At 47.7% G+C, this 19,202-nt stretch overlaps 1 long non-coding RNA gene across 1 annotated transcript; it reads left to right on the top strand.

Moving 5' to 3' along the window:
* Positions 1 to 5,584: 5,584 nt before the first annotated feature.
* LOC106021861 lies at positions 5,585 to 6,662 on the top strand. The gene is made up of 2 exons (XR_001197007.3): positions 5,585 to 5,812; positions 6,410 to 6,662. It is a non-coding gene; the product is annotated as an uncharacterized LOC106021861 (long non-coding RNA).
* Positions 6,663 to 19,202: the final 12,540 nt, after the last annotated feature.

Genomic DNA, 19,202 nt, shown 5'->3' on the forward strand with positions numbered 1-19,202 from the left:
TTTGAGACTGGGTCTCTCTCCACAGTCCTGGCCATCATGCTTGCACAGTAAACACTTTTTTTTTTTTTTTTTTGGTTTTTCGAGACAGGGTTTCTCTGTGGCTTTGGAGTCTGTCCTGGAACTAGCACTTGTAGACCAGGCTGGTCTCGAACTCACAGAGATCTGCCTGCCTCTGCCTCCTGAGTGCTGGGATTAAAGGAAGGCGCCACTACTGCCCAGCCAGTAAACACTTTTATCTGCTGAGTTTTAAAATAGTTTGGCCACACTGCATACAGAATTGCTTCTTTTTTGTTGTTTCTGTTACATTATAAATGTATTGACGCTTCTCCTTGGCCTGTCTGCCATCCATCAACAAATCCATGTAAGTTCTGCCAATAAAATCTATTGTTCTTCTTTGTTGTTGTCGTTTGTTTTTCAAGACAGGTTTCTCTGTGCAGCCCTGGCTGTCCTGGAACTCACTCTGTAGACCAGGTTGTTCTTGAACTCACAGAGATCAGTCTGCCTCTGCGTCCTGAGTTCTGGAATTAGAGGTGTGCGCCACCACCGCCCGGCTATAGTTCTTGATCTAACACTCCATGCCACCTCTTCACCTCATACTGGGTCAGCACCATGGTCATCTTCTCACTAGAGCCCTGCGGAAGGGTTCCCAGGTATCTCTGCTTGCCCTTACTCCCTCTCTTAAACTGGCCTCAGACCTGGTCCAGCCTCCCTTGGATACCGTAAATCAGATGGTCTCACTGTCTCCTCTAAGGGAAAGCTCTGGAGGCAGGCTTTCTCTTGGGCCACCAACTGGCCCCCAAATTATTAATTATGAATGTTTGGCCTTATCTTATGCTTATCCATTCGCTCTTACGACTTATTGTAAACGGTTCCTCTTCATCTACATTTTGCCTCTTTACCTTTCTTTCATTCTGTACATCCTACTCCAGGTCTGGATGTCTGGCAGCTGCCTGGCCTGGTGGCTGCCTGGCTGACCCAAGGTATCTCCCTTTCTTTCCCTCCTGTTCTCTTCTCTGGAGCCTAGATTCCTCCTCCCACTTATTCTCTCTGCCCACCAGCCCTGTGCATCTCTCTACTGCCTAACTATTGGCTAGTGAGCTTTTTATTAAACCAATCGGGTGCCTTAGGCAGGCAAAGCAACACATCTTTACATCGTTAAACAAATGCAGCAGCAACAAATGTAACACATCTTTACATAGTTCAAGTTTACCTTTTCCACAGCAAAGCTCATCACTTGCAGAAAGTCCAAGGTCCTCGATAGGACCCACAGGCTGCACAAGATCAAGTCCCTCTTGTCTTCACGCTGTTTTCCCTCCCTGTGTTCTGACAACACAGGCCTCCTTGTTCTCAGTCCTACCTAGTATATTCCTGTCGTGGGGTCCATGGACTTCTCCTCTCCCTGTGAGCTTCTCCTCCCTCCACATGTGTCTGTGACAGTGTCTTTCAAATTTCATAAATGGAATGTCAGCTTCCTAATGAAGCTAGGGGGTGGTGCTTCCTAAAATAGCCCTCCCCTTACTTAGCATCCTTTCCTCAGCATTTCCCCTCACTGAGCTTACAGATACAATATATCACTGCTATTGCTCCTCCTCCCCTCCCCCTCCTCCTTTTCCTCCTCTTCCTCCATTTTTTTCTTTTGAACGGGGTCTCATGTAGCCAAGGTCGGTCTCCAACTCACTAGGCACCTAAGCATGACCCCGAAAACTCCTGATCCTCCTACCTCTACCCCCCTTCCCAGTGCTGGAACCACACACATGCATTGCCACACCCACCCTGGCTGCCTCTGTATCTGTGGGTCATCTTCCCACTAGTCTGCAAAAGACACGAGAGAATTTCATTCTACATCCTGGGCTTAGAGATAAAGTCTGGTTCATAACGAGCTCCCACAAATGAATGGTGAATGAACAATGAGTAAGTGGAGAAAACAACTATTAATAGCCTTCATAGCGGTCATTTTGAGTGGCTGTTCAAATGATGTGAATTATATTACTTTTGTTATGAAACAATTTGGGGTTTAGATTGCGATTGTGACTTGATTGGATATTGGCAATCTCCAGGAATTGGCTTGAATAAAACGTATGTCCAGAAAGGAACGTGATGTATATTTATAGCACACACAGAACACATTTGTGTTTTTCAGTTGATTCAGTTGTTAGACAAAATCCCATACCTAGGTGGCTCTTAAACAAACATTTGCTGCTTATAGCTCTAGAGTCTAGGATGCCCAAGGTCAAGGTGCTATATATAGATTCTGTGTCTGGAGAGGACCTACTTTCTTCACAGACTGTACCCCTTCTCAATATATTCTCCCATGACAGAAAGAACAGACAAGAACCTTTGACATTTTTTATGAATAGAGCCAGGGAGACAGCTCAGCTGTTGGTAAAGTGCTTGCTTGCAAGTTCAAGGACCTAAGTTCAAGCCCCAGAACCCATGTCAAAACATCAAGTATGGTGATGTGCATTTGTAATCCCAGTGCTAGGGAGGCAGAGACAGGTAGATCCCTGAGCTCAATGGAGAGCCAGCCTAGTCTGCTTGGTGAGTTCCAAGCCAATGAGAGAGCCAATCTCAAAAAAAAACAAGTGTAGATAGTTCCGAAGGGAAGATGTTGTTCTCTATGTTCACATGCACAGTACACACATTTAAAAAATACTAACCGGCCGGGCGTTGGTGGCGCACGCCTTTAATCCCAGCACTCGGGAGGCAGAGGCAGGCGGATCTCTGTGAGTTTGAGGCCAGCCTGGTCTACAAAGTGAGTTCCAGGACAGCCTCCAAAGCTACAGAGAAACCCTGTCTCGAAAAAAACCAAAAAAATTTAAAATAAATAAATAAATAAATAAATAAATAATACTAACCTACTGAGCCTGGTGGGGTAGTGCATAATCCTAGAATTTAAGGGGCATAGACAGGTAGATTTCTGTCAGTTCAAGACTAGTCTGGTCAACACAGGGAGTTCTATGCAAGCCAGGGCTTAAACAAAAGTAAACAAAACAAAACAAAACATAGTGAATGCAGCAATTAGTTTAGGACCTATCACTTCTTACGGCCTGATCTATCCCTCCTCCCCCACCCCTGTGTGCCTGCAGCCTCAAACTTGCCAAAGGCAATGCTGCTGCCTCGGGTTCCCGAGAGCTGGGCTTATAGGCATGCCCCTCCATGTCTGACTGTTTTCCAAGCTGTCTTCTCACTCATATAGCTCCAAGCAACCTTTATACCTCAGCTTTCGGAGTAGCTGGGACTACAGGTGCGCACCATAGTGCCCATCCTGACCTATGACCCCGATGCTGTAACCTGGGGAGCTAGGATTTCAACATATGAGTTATGGAGAAGTGTAGAGGTACCAACACCCAGGTAGTAGGAAGTGCCAGCCATCATTTCTAACCCGAGAGGAGGCAGCTATGGTAGAAACTCAGGAGGCCAACATTGGGGCCAAACTCTGGTCTCCCAGACACTTGTACCAGACAGGAAAAGTACCAAGATCTCCCTGCTTCATTAGGCTCCTGTGCAAAACAGGGGCTGCCTCCCCAGACTGTCCGTCTGGTGCCCTTTTCCCTGACTCACTATCAATCAGCAATCAGAAACAAGGGCCTGTCTCTTTTGTCCCGGAATGTTGCTGGGGCAGTTTCCACGTGTGATTCATAAACTGCAGCAGTCTGACCCTGAGAAACCGAGAAGCAGTTAAGAAGCTGAGGGTACCCACAGTTAGCAAGCTTCCTCAGAGCCTCCTGCTCCGGAGGTCTCACGGGGGTCTTATAACTAGGGTCACATTACTGTCTTTGTTATTATTCTCATGGGAGATGCGGCTTGCTCTCTTTCTTCTCCTTCCTCCCTTCCTCTTTCCCTCTCTCCTTCAGTCTCTCTCTCTCTCTCTCTCTCTCTCTCTCTCTCTCTCTCTCTCTCTCTCTCTCTCTCTCTCTCTCTCTCTCTCCTTTCTGAGACAGGCTTCGTGTATCCCAGGCTGGCCCAAGCATGATCTTGAAGTTCTCATCTTCCTTCCTCCACCTCCCCAGTGTTAGGATTCTAGGTATCCAGTTCCAGGAGAACCTCCAAAACAGAAAAACCCTGTCTCGGGAAAAAAGAGAGAGAAAGAAAAAGAAAAAGAAAACAAACAAACAAACAAACAAACCATGCTGGAAATGGAACCCAAGGCTTCGTCGCACCAGGCCAGCCCTCCACCCAGCATCTCCAGCTCTGCCGATGGACGCAGTCTCTCCGAATGTGGTCAGTCCTGACTGCCTGCCTTAGATTTCACTGCTGTGAAGAAGCCCTGGGACCATAAGCAACTTGAGGAGGAAAGGAGTTATTCGGCTTGCACTTCCACCGCAGACCATCGTCTGAGGAAGTCAGAGCAGGAATTCAGGAGGGCAGGAACCTCACACCAGGACCGGAAGCAGAAGCTGCAGAGGCGTGCTGCTTCCTAACGTGCTCCATGGCTCGCTCAGTCTGCTGTCTTCTAGAGCCTGGAACCCCAGCTCTTTCTTCTAGAGCCTGGAACCCCAGCTCTTCTAGAGCCCGTAACCCCAGATCTTTCTTCTAGAGCCTGGAACCCCAGCTCTTTCTTCTAGAGCCTGGAACCCCAGCTCTTTCTTCTAGAGCCTGGAACCCCAGCTCTTCTAGAGCCCGTAACCCCAGCTCTTTCTTCTAGAGCCTGGAACCCCAGCTCTTTCTTCTAGAGCCTGGAACCCCAGCTCTTCTAGAGCCTGTAACCCCAGCTCTTTCTTCTAGAGCCTGTAACCCCAGCTCTTTCTTCTAGAGCCCGGAACCTCAGCTCTTTCTTCTAGAGCCTGTAACCCCAGCTCTTTCTTCTAGAGCCTGTAACCCCAGCTCTTTCTTCTAGAGCCCGGAACCTCAGCTCTTTCTTCTAGAGCCTGTAACCCCAGCTCTTTCTTCTAGAGCCTGTAACCCCAGCTCTTTCTTCTAGAGCCCATAACCCCAGCTCTTTCTTCTAGAGCCTGTAACCCCAGCTCTTACTTCTAGAGCCTGTACCCCAGCTCTTCTAGAGCCCGTAACCCCAGCTCTTCTAGAGCCTGTAACCCCAGCTCTTTCTTCTAGAGCCCGTAACCCCAGCTCTTGGGAGATGGAGGCATGAGGGTCCGGAGTGAAGGCAATCTTCAGCTACAACCTGGACTATTATGTGAACTCCTTTCTCAAAAACAAAAAACAAAAAACCCTAACTGATTGACTGACTAAATGAATTAGTTAAAAAGAATCATACCTGGAGTCAGGCATGATGGCCCACGTCTATAATCTCAGAAATTTGGATGTAAGGTCATCCTCAGTTACATATCAAGTTTGAGGTCAGCCTGGGCTACATTTGACCCTGTCTAAAACAACAGAAACCAAAAGAAAAAAAAAAAAGAGCCAGAGGGTGATGGCGCACGCCTTTAATACCAACACCAGGGAAGCAGAGGCAGGTGGATCTCTTGTGAGTTTGAGACCAGTCTGGTCTACAAGAGCTAGTTCCAGGACAGCCTCCAAAGCCACAGAGAAACCCTGTCTCAAAACCCGCCCCCTCAAAAAAGGAGGAAATTACTTTAATTTTTTTTTTTTTAAAGAAAGTGTCAAAACTGCTCCAAAAGGCACGTCTAAGGCCAACTGTTGGCTGGCTGTGTCACAAGGAGTCACAGAAGTCTGGACAAACTCCCATGAGCCACATAGAGTCAACTTTTAAAATCCAAGCCTGCCTTACTGCCCAGGCGTTCTCTGTGAGAGCTTTACTACCCCAAAGACCAGGCTGAGAGCTTTGGGAAGTTAATCCCCTCAGGAGATCCTGTCTTACCTCCGAAGGTTTTGAATCTCAAGAGGACAGCTGGTGAGTACAGGGAGGGGCAGAGGGAGAGCTGGCAGCAGGCCTCAGGCTCCAGTCAGGAAACCTGAGCTCCAGCCGGGCTGGAGACCACAATGTGCCCGCGACGCTGGGCCTCACGGTGCCCTTATATGCCCAGCAAAGGGCAGCCCTGCTCAGCCACCTACTCACAGATGGTGTCGCAGGAATATATATATATATATTTTTTTGAAAAGTTTAAAGTGCTATAAGGATATGATTGGTTATTTAGGAAGAAAGGGAGTGCCAAACCTATAGAGTTCCAGGAGAGCTAGAGCTATGTAGAGAGACCCTGTCTCAAATAAATAAATAAGAAAACAAGTAAGTAAATAAATAAATAAGAAAGGGAAGAAAGAGAGAGAGAGGGAGAGGGAGGAAGGAAGGAAGGAAGAATGGAGAGCAGAGCAGAGCGGAGCAGAGGAGAGGAGAGGGTCAGGGCAGGCTTCTAACTCCGTCAAAGAGATTGATTCTTCTTCAGGGTTACTTAAACAAAGGGTGCTTAGAGAGCGGACTTGAACCTCCGTGGTCCTGCGGTCACAGAACTGGGCCAGCCTTGTTCCTTCTGTGGCTCTCTGTGTTCCTTAGGATGGACTCTCTGAGGTGCTGCTGCCTTTTCCAGTCTCGCAACTCCATGAGGCAATTTCTCAGAAGACCTGTGGAAACACCTCAGCCTGCCACACACCTCCCTCCACATGACTGGGAGGAGGAGAGGAGGACGAGATGAGTAAAGAGGAAGAGACTACTGACTAAGCCATAGATCTTGTCAGAGGTTTTCAGCAGAGACATAATATTAGGGCTATATTTTTTCTTCTTAAATTTAATAAAAAAACAAAACTTTTTTGGGGGGCAGGTTTTCCACAGTCCAGGTTGCCCTGGAATTCATTAGGTAGTCTGGGCTGGCCTCAAACTTGAGATGTTTCTCCTGCCAAGGCTACCATACCCACCTTGTAGGTATGTATGTATGTTTGTATGTATGTACAAACATGTGTGTGTATGTATGTATGTATGTATGTATGTACATACATATGTGTTTATGTGTGTGTTTATGTATGTATGTACCTATGTATGTGCGGGAGATTGAACCTGAGACCTTACTCAGCTAAGGCAAGTGCTCTGCCACACTGAGCTGTAGCTCCAGGCTTTTTTTAATTACATTAATTTTATTTATTTATTTATTTATTTATTTGTTTGTTTGTGTGTGTGTGTGTGTGTGTGTGTGTGTGTGCACGCGCGCACTACAGCACACATGTGGAGGTCAGATAACTTGTGGAAATTAGTTTGCGAGACTTCCACTCTGTGGTCTCCAGGTCAAATTGGATGGTCAGGCTCAGTTTATCAGTCAACCCTTCTGGCCGGGCAGTGGTGGCACACACCTTTAATCCCAGCACTCAGGAGGCAGAGACAGGCTGATCTCTGTGAGTTCGAGGCCAGGCTGGACCGACAGCCTCCAAAACAATACAGAGAAACCCTGTCTCATAAAACCAAAAAAAAAAAAAGTTTCTGTTTTGTTGCAGGATATCATTAATTTGCCTAGGTTTGCCTTAAATTCACTCTAGCTCTTTCAGACAGGGCCTGATTGGCCTCAAACTCAACTGGTAGATCTGGTAGATCAAGCAGATCAGGCTGGCCTCAAACTCACAAAGATCTCTTTGTGTCTCTACCTCCAGAGTGCAGGGACTAAAGGTTTGTGCTATTGTGTCAGGCCTAACTATTTTTTCTTTTTTTGGTTTTTCAAGGCAAGGTTTATCTGTAGCTTTGGAGCCTGTCCTGGAACTCACTCTGTCAACCATGCTCCGCCTCTGCCTCTGCTTTCCCATTTCTGGGATTAAAGGTGTGTGCCACCACTGCTGGGACCCTAACTTCTTATTTTTTTAAAGACAGGTTTTGTTATGTAGCCTGGGCTGACCTGAATCCAAGATCATCCTGTTCTGCCTCTCACGAGCTAATATTCTGGACATATCTAACTAATCTTTTTAAAACTTCAGGTCCCCTCCACCTACTCTTCCTTTCCCACTCTCTCTTCTACCCCTTTATTATTTTTTCTCCTCTTTATTTTTGTTCTACGTTGTTTAATTCCCTAGGAAAGAGAAAGAAAGGGAAATTCTGGCCTTTCTTCACCAGAACACAGACTTTGAGCCAGCAGAGCCCTGGTTGTCTGACTGCCCACATTGTAGGAAGACAACAGCAATCTGCCAGGACCTGCCTGGAGAGTCCCTCAGCTGTGGGAACCACATGCTCCAGGAGAAGGACATGGAGAGTCCCTCAGCTGTGGGAACCACATGCTCCAGGAGAAGGACATGGAGAGTCCCTCAGCTGTGGGAACCACATGCTCCAGGAGAAGGCCATGGAGAGTCCCTCAGCTGTGGGAGCCACATGCTCCAGGAGAAGGACAGGGTTCAGTAAAGGAGTACCAGGCATCAGGCATGTGCCCGGGATTGCCCCCACAAAGTGTCAACCTGTAGGCCCCCACTCATCCTTCCGGGAGGGTCTGGTCACAAGCACTACCTGGGTGGCCCAGAGCCTGAGATCCTGGCTGTGTGCTCTCCCTTTGGGGTCTTGCAATTCAGAGATTCAGGCTTCTGCACTCCTAAACCCATGAGCAGAGGGTCACACCCTTGAGTGACCCGTGCAGGCTACCCCCCCCCCCCCCCCCCGCTTCCTCCAGCAGCCAGACCAACTTCCTTCCCATTTCAGTGTTCCCCATAGACACATGCTTGACCAACAAAGTACTCCTTACCCAAGGCTTTGGGGAAGACAGAAAGTGAGAGCACATGTTTGTTGAGTGTGCACAAATGAGTGTGTGGGTCTTAAAAGGAAGAACGAAGTCTCTCTCTCTCTCTCTCTCTCTCTCTCTCTCTCTCTCTCTCTCTCTCTCTCTCTCTCTCTCTCTCTCTCTCTCTGGTCTCATGTAGCTCAGGCTGGTCTCAAACTCACCGAGCATGTGAGGATGACCTTAGACTCCAGGCCCTGCAGCCTCCACCTCCCAAGTGTCAGGATAACAAGTACGCACCCTCACATGTGATTTACTGAGTGCCGGGGAGCAGACCCCAGCCTTGTGCCCGCTAGGCAAGCGCTCTACCAGTGGAGCTGTATCATTGCCCTCAGGACGCTGCCTGTGTAGAGAACCTCTGCGCGGAGGTCTTGCTCAACACTGTATATCCCCAGCTCTAACCAATACATATCAGCATGAATGAATAGATGAATGGAAAACAAATGAAACAAGATTAGAACTGAAGAACACTCATTGACTATGGCAACAAGAAAGCTCTTTAAGAACTTTCTAGACCTTGTTTAATAATTTTTTATCTAAGAAAAAATTTTTTGGAGCCGGGTGTTGGTGGCGCATGCCTTTAATCCCAGCACTTGGGAGGCAGAGGCAGGCGGATCTCTGTGAGTTGGAGGCCAGCCTGGTCTACAGAGCAAGTTTCAGGACAGCCTCCAAAACAATACAGACAAACCCTGTCTCGAAAAACTGTTTTTTCGAGACCAAGGTGGTCTTGAACTTACAGAGATCCGCCTACCTCTGCCTCCCAAGTGCTGGGATTAAAGGTGTGTGCCACCACTGCCCAGCTATCTAAAACTTTTTCATACAATATATTTTGATCATATTCCTTCCCTTCCCCAACTTTTTCCGGATCTTCTCCACTTCCCTGCCCATATAACTTCATGATCTGTCTCTCAAAACAAGAAAAAAACAAAAACAATGGAAACTAAAACAAGCAAGCAAACAAACAAAAAAACCCAACAAGACAAAAATGCTAAACCAAACCAAAACACACACACACATAGATGGAGTCAATTTCAGCTTGCCCTGGAGTGAGTGTGGGTGTTCTACACAGCTTTATTCCATTGGAGAAAGCCAATTTCCCATTTCCCAGCAGGTATCAACCGTAAATAGCTTCTTCTTCTTCTTCTTTTTTTTTTTTGTTTTTTGTTTTTTCGAGACAGGGTTTCTCTGTATGTAAATAGCTTCTTAGCGGAGGGTGTCCGCTTCCCCTTCTCAGGGCTGGGATTCATCTGGCTTGGCCTCTGTGGCTCTCAGTGTGCCTTCACGGTCTCCGTGAGTTCAGACCTGCATCAGCCCTTCCTCTGGCTCTTGCGATCTTGAGCCTTGAGGGGCTGATTTGATGAAGATATCCTATTTAGGGCAGAGTGCTCCAAAGTCTCTCTGTCTCTGCATACTGTCCAGTTGTGTGTGTCGGTGTCAACTGCCATCTACTACAAGGAAAAGCTTCCTGAGGAGGGCTGGGTGACACTGGTTCATGGGTATAACACATGCCATCTACTACAAGGAAAAGCTTCCTGAGGAGGGCTGGGTGACACTGGTTCATGGGTATAACACATGCCATCTACTACAAGGAAAAGCTTCCTGAGGAGGGCTGGGTGACACTGGTTCATGGGTATAACACATGCCATCTACTACAAGGAAAAGCTTCCTGAGGAGGGCTGGGTGACACTGGTTCATGGGTATAACAGCATGCTATTAGGAGTCATTTGATTGTTTTGTTCCTTTAGCAGAACAGTAGCAGTGGGTTTTCTCCTAGGGCCCATGACCTAACAATTTCAGGTTCTTAGCTATTTTAGCAATGACAGGACTACACTTTTTTTTTTTTTTTGGTTTTTTGGAGACAGAGTTTTTTTGTGTAGCTTTGGAGCCTTTCCTGAAACTTTCTCTGTAGACTAGGCTGGCCTTAAACTCACAGAGATCCACCTGCCTCTGCCTCCTGAGTGCTGGGATTAAAGGGGTGCACCTCCACTGCCCGGCTACATTAAAAAAAAAAAGATTTTTAAATGTCAACAGGCAGTATTGGCACATGCCTTTAATCCCAGCACTTGAGAAGTAGAGGCAGGTGGATCCCTGTGAGTTTGAGGTCAGTCTGGTCTACAGAATGAGTTCCAGGACAGCCAGGACTGTTACACAGAAAAACCTTGTCTCAAAAAATCAACCCCCTCCAATTTTTTAAAATGTCATTTTATGTGTATGAGTGATTTGGTCACACATATGTCTGTGCTGTGCACCGTGCCAATAGAAGTCAGAAGAGGGCATCAGATGCCCTGGAACTGGAGTTAGGGACGGTTGTGAGCACTATGTAGGTACTGGGAATAGAACCTAGGTCCAGCGCTCTTAGCTGCTGAGTCATCTCTAGAGTGTTTCAGAGGCCTGCAGGCCAGCAGTCCCAGGGCTGTGTGTAGGAGGTCAGCCAGAGCAGGGACAGCCATTAAGAGGCTAGGAGGAAAGCAAAGGGGGCAATGGTGGAGGAGAGGAGGAGAGAAGGGGAACGGAGGGGCCCAGGGTAGCTGTGGGAGCGAAGGAGGAGTCTTGTCCCTGCCAGCCAGCCTGTCTCACATTCTCATCCTCGCCAGCATTCTCCAGAGTCTCAGATCTTCCTCTTCCCAGACTAAAACTAATCTCTCAGGTTTTTTGCTTCTTTTGACCACAGAGACAATGGCTCATCCATGTTGTGACCTGTAGTGACCCAGGTCCTATTCACCCAGCTCATCACTTCTGGGCATGTGTGGCATCCTGTCCTGGTGGCACCCCCAGCTCAGCAGCTTCCCTCCCCGATGGGACTCCCGTGGGATATGTGAGCAGAATTTAGAGTGAAGAGATAGGCCTGGTGGCACATCAGCATTTGTAGCTAAAGGTGGGTGACCGAGAGATGCTGTGTTTTTGCTTTTTAGTTGTCCAGAGAATACTGTATTGGTTCCTGCAATCAAAGCCATGTAGGTAAAGGTAAGACCTTATGTATTTAATACAGTGTCATATCCCTGTACAAATGGGGAAAACTAAGTTCAGTGTTTTTAGAACAATGTAGCTGAAGCTGGGGAGATGGCTCAGTGGTTAAGAGCACTGGCTGCTCTTGCAGAGGATCCAGGTTTAGTTCCCAGCACCTACATGGTAGCTCACAACCATCTGTAACTCCAGTTCCAGAGAATTTGATGTTCTCTTGTGATCTCCAAAGGCAGCAGGCGTGCACATGGTACACATGCATACGCAAAGGCAAAATACTCATACACGTAACATAAGACGAAAAAAAATGTTAACGCTGGGAGGTAGTGATGAACAATTTTAATCCCAGCACTCGAGAGGCAGAAACAGGTGGATCTGTGTGAGTTCGAGGCCAGCCTGGTCTACAAGAGCTAGTTCTAGGATAGCTAGGGCTACACAGAGAAATCCTGTCTCAAAAATAAATAAATAAAATAATAATATTTTAAAAAACAACAATACGGCTGTTAACTTCTGTACAATGCCAACTCAACATGGCGACTGAGATAGTTTTTGTTCAAAGTCATCAGCTAAATTATCCAAAAATTAAAATTCTAGACATACATAACATATTTCTTTCTTTCTTATTATTATGAAAGCAAAGCACAGAATCTCAGAAAACAGCAAAGTTCTGCTTGTTTTTTGAAAAAGGGTCTCTTGTAGCCCAGGCAGGCCTTGAACTCTCTACATAGCTGACAGTGACAGACTCTGATCTTCCTCACCTCCACCTCTGAGGAGCTAGAATGAGAGGACTGTGCTCTGGCCCAGGATAGGTGGTGCTGGGGGTGGAGCAGAGGCCTTCATGCATGTTAAGCAAGCATCCCAGCAGCCCAGCTATGTCCCTAGCTACTGTGTGCTTTCCTTCCTCCCCCTCTCCCTCCCTGCCTCTCTCCCTCCCTCCCTTCCTCCCTTTCTTCCTTCCTTCCTCCCTTCCTTTCTTCCTTCCTTCCTCCCTGTCTCCCTTCCTTCCTTCCTCTCTCCCTTTCTTCCTTCCTTCCTTCTTTTTTTCCTCCCTCCCTCCCTCCCTTCCTCCCTCCGTCCCTCCCTCCCTTCCTTTCTTCCTTCCTTCCTCTCTCTCTCTCTTTCCTTCTTTCTTTCTCTGTCTTTCTCTCTCTCTTTTTGTTTTGTTTTTTGAGACAGGGTTTCTCTGTGAAGCCCTGGCTGTCCTGGAACTAGCTCCGTAGATCAGGTTGGCCTTGAACGTACAGAGATCTGCCTACCTCTGCCTCCTGAGTGCTGGGATTAAAGGCATTGGCCACCTCCACCTGACTGGTCCTATTTTTAAAAATATGTTAACAAAGAAGAGTCGCAGGTCTCATGCCTTGGTTTCTTTACCTGTTACTGTGCTAGAATAATACCCTGAGGATCCTGACAGAAGCAGTTTAAGGAAAGCGGGCTAATTCTGCCTCTCAGTTCCATCGTGGTGAAAAGTTCAAAGCAACTGGAGCCTGAAGCAGCGGGTTATGTCCTTCCACCATCTGAAAGCAGAGAAGGATGGACACGTGCTGCTGCTAAACTCCATTTCTCACTTACTCAGTCCAGAATCCCGGCAGGGAATGACACTGCCCACAGCTATCATTTCTCACCCCAGAGAAAGCAATCAAGATAACCCCCCACAGGCATACCTCGAGGTCCTTTCCAGGGGACTCCAGAGTCTGTCAAGATGACAATTACCAAAGCATCACACTAGGCGGGATTTACACCCCCAGCCTGCCCCACCCTGTCTTTTCAAATACTTCTTTTAAATTGCTCAAGAACTCGCTGGCACTCCCTAGTTCCCACCCTTCTTTCTCGAGGGCCTCCCAGTCCTCCACACTGCCTCTCTAGCATTGCCTCCCCTCTATGGTTGCACTTCATCTAATGGCACAAGAAGAGAAGTACGAGGCCCGTTCTCCAGTCCTTTACCCATCATTGTAAAAGATTAAACCCAGGGCCTCAGACATGCCAGGCAAGCGCTTCCCTGCTCAACTACTACCCAGATTGAACTTCCTGAATTTGTTGCACTCTTTTGACGGAATGCAACAGAAACCATATCCAAGCCAGTTTAAACAAAGAAAGAAAGCCGGTTGGTGGTGGTGCACATCTTTAATCCCAGCACATTCGAGGCAGAGGCAGGTGGATCTCTGTGAGTTCAAGGCTGGGCTGGACCGACAGCCTCCAAAACAATATAGAGAAACCCTGTCTCGAAAAACCAAAAAAGGATAAAACAAAAGAGAGAGAGAGAAGAAAAGAAATACATTGGCTCACTTGTGAAAACCCCTTTGGGTGAGTCTAGCTTTGGGTGTACCAGGAAGTGGTCTCTTGGCTCTGCTTTCCTCTGTTGGCTTCAGGCTTGACCCCGATTATTTCTGACAATGTCCTCCACACGTGAGTCCCATTGGCCCACCTGGATCACACACCCATCCCTAGACCGTGGTAACCAGTGGTGGGTCCGTTGTGGAGTCAGGTAGTGCCAGACTCCTGGTGTTGTGTGAGACCGGAGAGAGTTTTTCTCAAGGAAATCCAGGATCCTGTTTGCAGAAGAGGGAGGAGGGATGTGAGGTAAACAAAGTCAGCAGATACCCTCGACTCTCCCTTTCCTGCTAGTGTGCACTGCTGGTGCCAAACGCTGAAGACTGTTAGGAAGAGCAAGCTGGGTCAGGGCTGGGGTTTATAGCTCATCAGACATGGACGTGATCGTGGAGATGACTCATTTGCCATCCCTGTTGGCTCTTCGTTCTTCCCTTCCCTCTTCCAAAGCCACGCCCCATGGTACCTACCCTATCCACTAGGAACAAGACTTTTTCCAGCACGTGGGGGCTCCTGGGCACCTGTGAACCCCTTCTGCCATTGTCATGCCCTCTCCTCCTGGGATGTTCAACAGACTCCCCAGGCTTGGCTGGAGTTGGCTCTCGCAGTTCACGCTCATTTTCTGTTGTGGGATATTAGCACCCTGTGTGAAGGTGTGTGGCTGTGATCCGTATAATAAAAAGTGGAACAGCCAACAGCCAGGCAGCATTCAGGAGACAGAGGCAGGCATATCTCTGTGAGTTCGAGACCAGCCTGGTCTACAAGAGCTAGTTCCAGGACAGCCTCCAAAGTCACAGAGAAACCTTGGGAGATGGCTGGCAGGACAGAAAGAGATTACACTTTTCATTTTGACTCAAAACCAACAGCTACATCACTAGGCCCCACTGCTACCTTCAGGGGGGTTGTTCTATCTCTAATGAGTTAGTAGCCTCCATGTTTATTTGTTGTTTGTTTGAGATAGGGTTTCTCTGTGCAACCCTGGCTGTCCTGGAAGTCACTCTTAGAGCAGACTGGCCTCGAACTCAGAGAACTGCTTGCTTCTGCTCCCAAGTGCTAGGATTAAAGGTGTGTGCCTCCATGCCTGATGCTAGTTAGGAGCCTCTTTAAGAGAACTTGAGCCTTGTTTACTGTCTCCTTATAGAGCATCAATCACCATGAGTCGTGTATAAAGGAGAGAGCATATCCAGCTGGTTGATTTTATTTGATTTTTAAAATACATTTATTTATTTAGTTGCCTGTGTGCTTCTGTGTAGGTGTCATCTTCCTTGGGAGGTGCCATCCATTTCTTCAAAGCTAACCCCTCAGTAGCCAGAGCCAAGAGAGAGTCACGCCATGCCACGCCCTGAAGCTCTTCACCCTTTCCTACGGCTTCTACCTCACGGAATGAAACTGTGTTCTTCTCCCCAGTTCCCCCTTTTCCTTTTCTATCCCCCCACCCCCTTTTTTCTCCTTTTCTTTTGGGGAGAGGCTTTCGCTCTGTAGCCCAGGCTGGCCTCTAGCTGCTGATCCTCTTTCCTCAGGCTCCTGAGGGCAGGGGTCTCAGGCACGGGCCCCTGTGAGCAGCCGGAAAGGCAGACTTTGAAGACTAGAAGAGCCCATGCCTTCTCAGACAGGCATTGGAAGGCTCCTGCCGGCTGACAGGGAGACCTTACTTCAACCATTGGTCACTTTCTTCTTCTTCTCCTTCATTATTATTATCATTATTATTATTATTATTATTGGTTTTTTTGGGGGGTCTCTGGATGTCCTGGAACTCACTCTGTAGACCAGTCTGGCCTCTGGCCTCGAACTCACAAAGATCCACCTGCCTCTGCCTCCCAAGTGCTGGGATTAAAGTCATGTAACACCACTGCCAGGCTATTCAACCCTATCTTTAAAAAATAATGACAAGTAAGCCAGGTGGTGGTGGTGAATACCTTCAGTCCCGTTGCTTGGGATGCAGAGGCAGGCAGATCTCTGTGAGTTCAAGACCAGCCTGATCTACAGAGAGAGTTCCAGGACAGTCAGGGCTACACAGAGAAATAGTGCCTCAAAAAACAAAACAAAAAAAATTAATAAAGATGTTTCACGTATGTCAGACACAGATTTACCATGTAGCCCCCAGTCTGGCTGAGATTACAGGTGTGCGCCACCATACCCAGCTCATTGGATGTCTTCCACAGAAGTACAAGACAGATCTCCACAAACTTCCTGAAGATTTGGAGGCCAACGGCGCCCCCTCACAGGACTTTCCCACGGGGATACCCTCATGCCTGTGGGCTGTGGTGAAGACACCTATGAGCGCTGGGATTTTTCGTTTCATTTTTCTTGTGCCCTCAGAAGCCTTGATGATGAGCCCGAGGATTAATTACATGGGGTGCATCTCGCCGTCCCAGTTTTCCCAGTTTTCCCAGCTGGTGGAGGCCAGAGAGGGAGGTGAAGAGAGAAGAGGGGCAGGGCGTTGGCTTCCCCGCTTGTTGAGACCAGAGCTGTGAAGCAAGACAAGTTGTAGCGTGCCCAGCATTCCTGCTTTCTGGCTTGGTTTTCCCTTCAACCCCAGTTCAGCGGCACCGTCGTGGACTGAGAAGGCTGAGGGATCCAGGAGTAGGACGCATTTGTAATCCCTCTTACGGTAAGACAGGCTTAGGAGCAGGGCGGAGCTTCACGATCCTCTAACAAAGGCTGACCCATGCTATTGCCCCACACCTGCACAAGGCTTCTCTCGCTCCTTGCCCTACTGACCTGACTTCCCGTCACATCAGAGTTCTTACCCTCCTTGACCACGACGTGCCTACCGTGTGTGGCTTCATAGGAGGTGGAGCGCACACTCTAGGAGACGCCTTGCAAAGACAAAGGAATGACCAGCAGCCCTAAGATCACGCTCGGTTGTACCTGGAGCCCTTTTGTGACTTCCTCTGCCACAGTCCGTCTTGCCTGCCTCCCTTCCCACTACCTTTGTACCTGGTTCACTGCTGAACACTCTGCTTTGTTTTTTTGTTTTTTGTTTTTTGTTTTTTCGAGACAGGGTTTCTCTGTGGCTTTGGAGGCTGTCCTGGAACTCGCTTGGTAGTCCAAGCTGGTCTCGAACTCACAGAGATCAGCCTGCCTCTGCCTCCCGAGTGCTGGGATTAAAGGCGTGCGCCACTCTGCTTTGAATATTATAGGTTGACCATGAACTATTCTCTAAGGTCCATGTACTGCAGACTTGGGAATATGGTCTTTTCATCTCTATCTCCTGGCTACTATGAGGTCCCCAGGTCTCCAGTGCCCCATATTCCTGCCTCGATGTATATACTGTGCTACCATAGGCCCAAAGCCGTGGGGCCCAAGTGTGCACGGACTAAAACCCCTGGAATGGTGAGATTTCCTCTTTGTAAGCTCACCATCTCTGGTTGTTATGTCGTTGTAACAGACAACTGAGTAACAGTGAATACAAACATGGTGACTGAATATTTTTGGAAATGTGCATGTAGCAGTGTTGTTAGCCTAGATATCTGATTATGGCTGGGGGGGGGTGTTCTTTTTTTTTTCTTTCCTTTTTTAAAATTTTAAATTAGAAACAAGCTTGTTTTACATGTCAATCCCAGTTCCCTCTCCCTCCCCTCCTCTCCTGCCCCCCCAACCCCCTATCCCATCCCCTTTCTGCTCCCCAGGGAGGGTGAGGCCTTCCATGGGGGATCTTCAAAGTCTGTTGTATCATTTGGAGCAGGGCCTAGGCCCTCTCCCATGTGTCTAGGCTGAGAGAGTATCCTTCTATGTGTAGTGGGCTCCCAAAGTCCATTTGTGTACTAGGGATAAATACTGATCCACTACCAGAGGCCCCATAGATTAACCAGACCTCCAAATGGGCATCCTTGTTCAGGGGGGTTTGGAATAGTCCTATGCTGGCCTCTCAGCCATTAGTCTGAGGTCCAAGAGCTCCCTCTTGTTCAGGTCAGCTGTTTCTGTGGGTTTCTCCAGCCTGGTCCCGACCCCTTTGTTCATCACTCCTCCCTCTCTGCAACTGGATTCCAGAGTTCAGGTCAGTGTTTAGCTGTGGGTGTCTGCTTCTGCTTCCATCAGCTGCTGCTGAAGGCTCTAGGATGGCATATAAGGTAGTCATCAATCTCATTATTGGAGAAGGCCATTTAAGGCAGCCTCTCTGCTATTGCTCAGATTCTTAGTTGGGGTCATCCTTGTAGATCTCTGGACATTTCCCTAGTGCCAAATTTTTCTTTAAACCTACAATGGCTCCCTCTATTATGGTATCTCTTTTCTTGCTCTCTCATGTCCTCCTCTCCCCTCCTCTTCTCCCCTGACTTGGGGTGTTCTAAAAAGTCATCATAAGTACAATCCACTGGGATTTGTGAGTGACATAATGAAATAGAAATGAAATGAGAGGGACGCAGAGATGTGGAGCATGTGCATGCATTTTCTGCTAGTGGGAATATAAATATGTACAATTACTTTGGGCCACACATACACACACCTCACATACATATATACCACACACACATACAGGTACATACACCCAGACACCTCATACACCTAAACACACACACCATACATACACACCTCATACAAACCTATACACACAAACCTCACATATACGTATACACATACACATCAGACACCCCTATGCTCATACACACATGCCACATACACACACACACAATACATATACACACACCAAACACACAGAAATTACACACACACACACACACACTTTCCCATTGTATTGGTTACTTTTCTTGTCACTGTGACCAAATACGGGACAAGGAAATTTAAGGAAGAAAGATTTCATTTTGGTTCCTGGAGGGGTACAGCCCTGACATCATGGCAGGAAAAACATAGTAGCAGCTGCTGGCTCTGTGACAGGAATGTGGCCTCAGTTACACCATCAACGGCAATTACACCATCAACTGGGAAGATGAGAAACATTTTTCTTTTATTTTTAAGTGTCAGGTTGACTTTACCTGTCACTTTAATAAATCATGTTTGAATATTGCATTCATAAAAAGCGGAGTGGGAGCTGGAGAGCTGGCCCAGTGGTTCAGAGCACCTGCTGGTCTTTCAGAGGACCGGGACTCAGTTTTCACTAACATGGCAGCTCAGAACTGTCTGGAACTCCAGTTCCAAGGGATCTTCTGGCCCCTGAGGGAACTGAGCACACACATGATATATACACAGACATGCAGGTAAAACATCCATACACAACCAGGCAGTGGTGGCACATGCCTTTAATCCCAGCACTTTGGAGGCAGAGGCAGGTGGATCTCAGTGAGTTTGAGGCCAGCCTGGTCTACAAATTGAGTTCCAGGACAGCCAAGACTGTTACACAAAGAAATCCTGTCTTGGAAAAAA

Source organism: Mesocricetus auratus, unplaced genomic scaffold (genome assembly GCF_017639785.1).
Source record: "Mesocricetus auratus isolate SY011 unplaced genomic scaffold, BCM_Maur_2.0 Super-Scaffold_100024, whole genome shotgun sequence".
Lineage (NCBI taxonomy): Eukaryota > Metazoa > Chordata > Mammalia > Rodentia > Cricetidae > Mesocricetus > Mesocricetus auratus.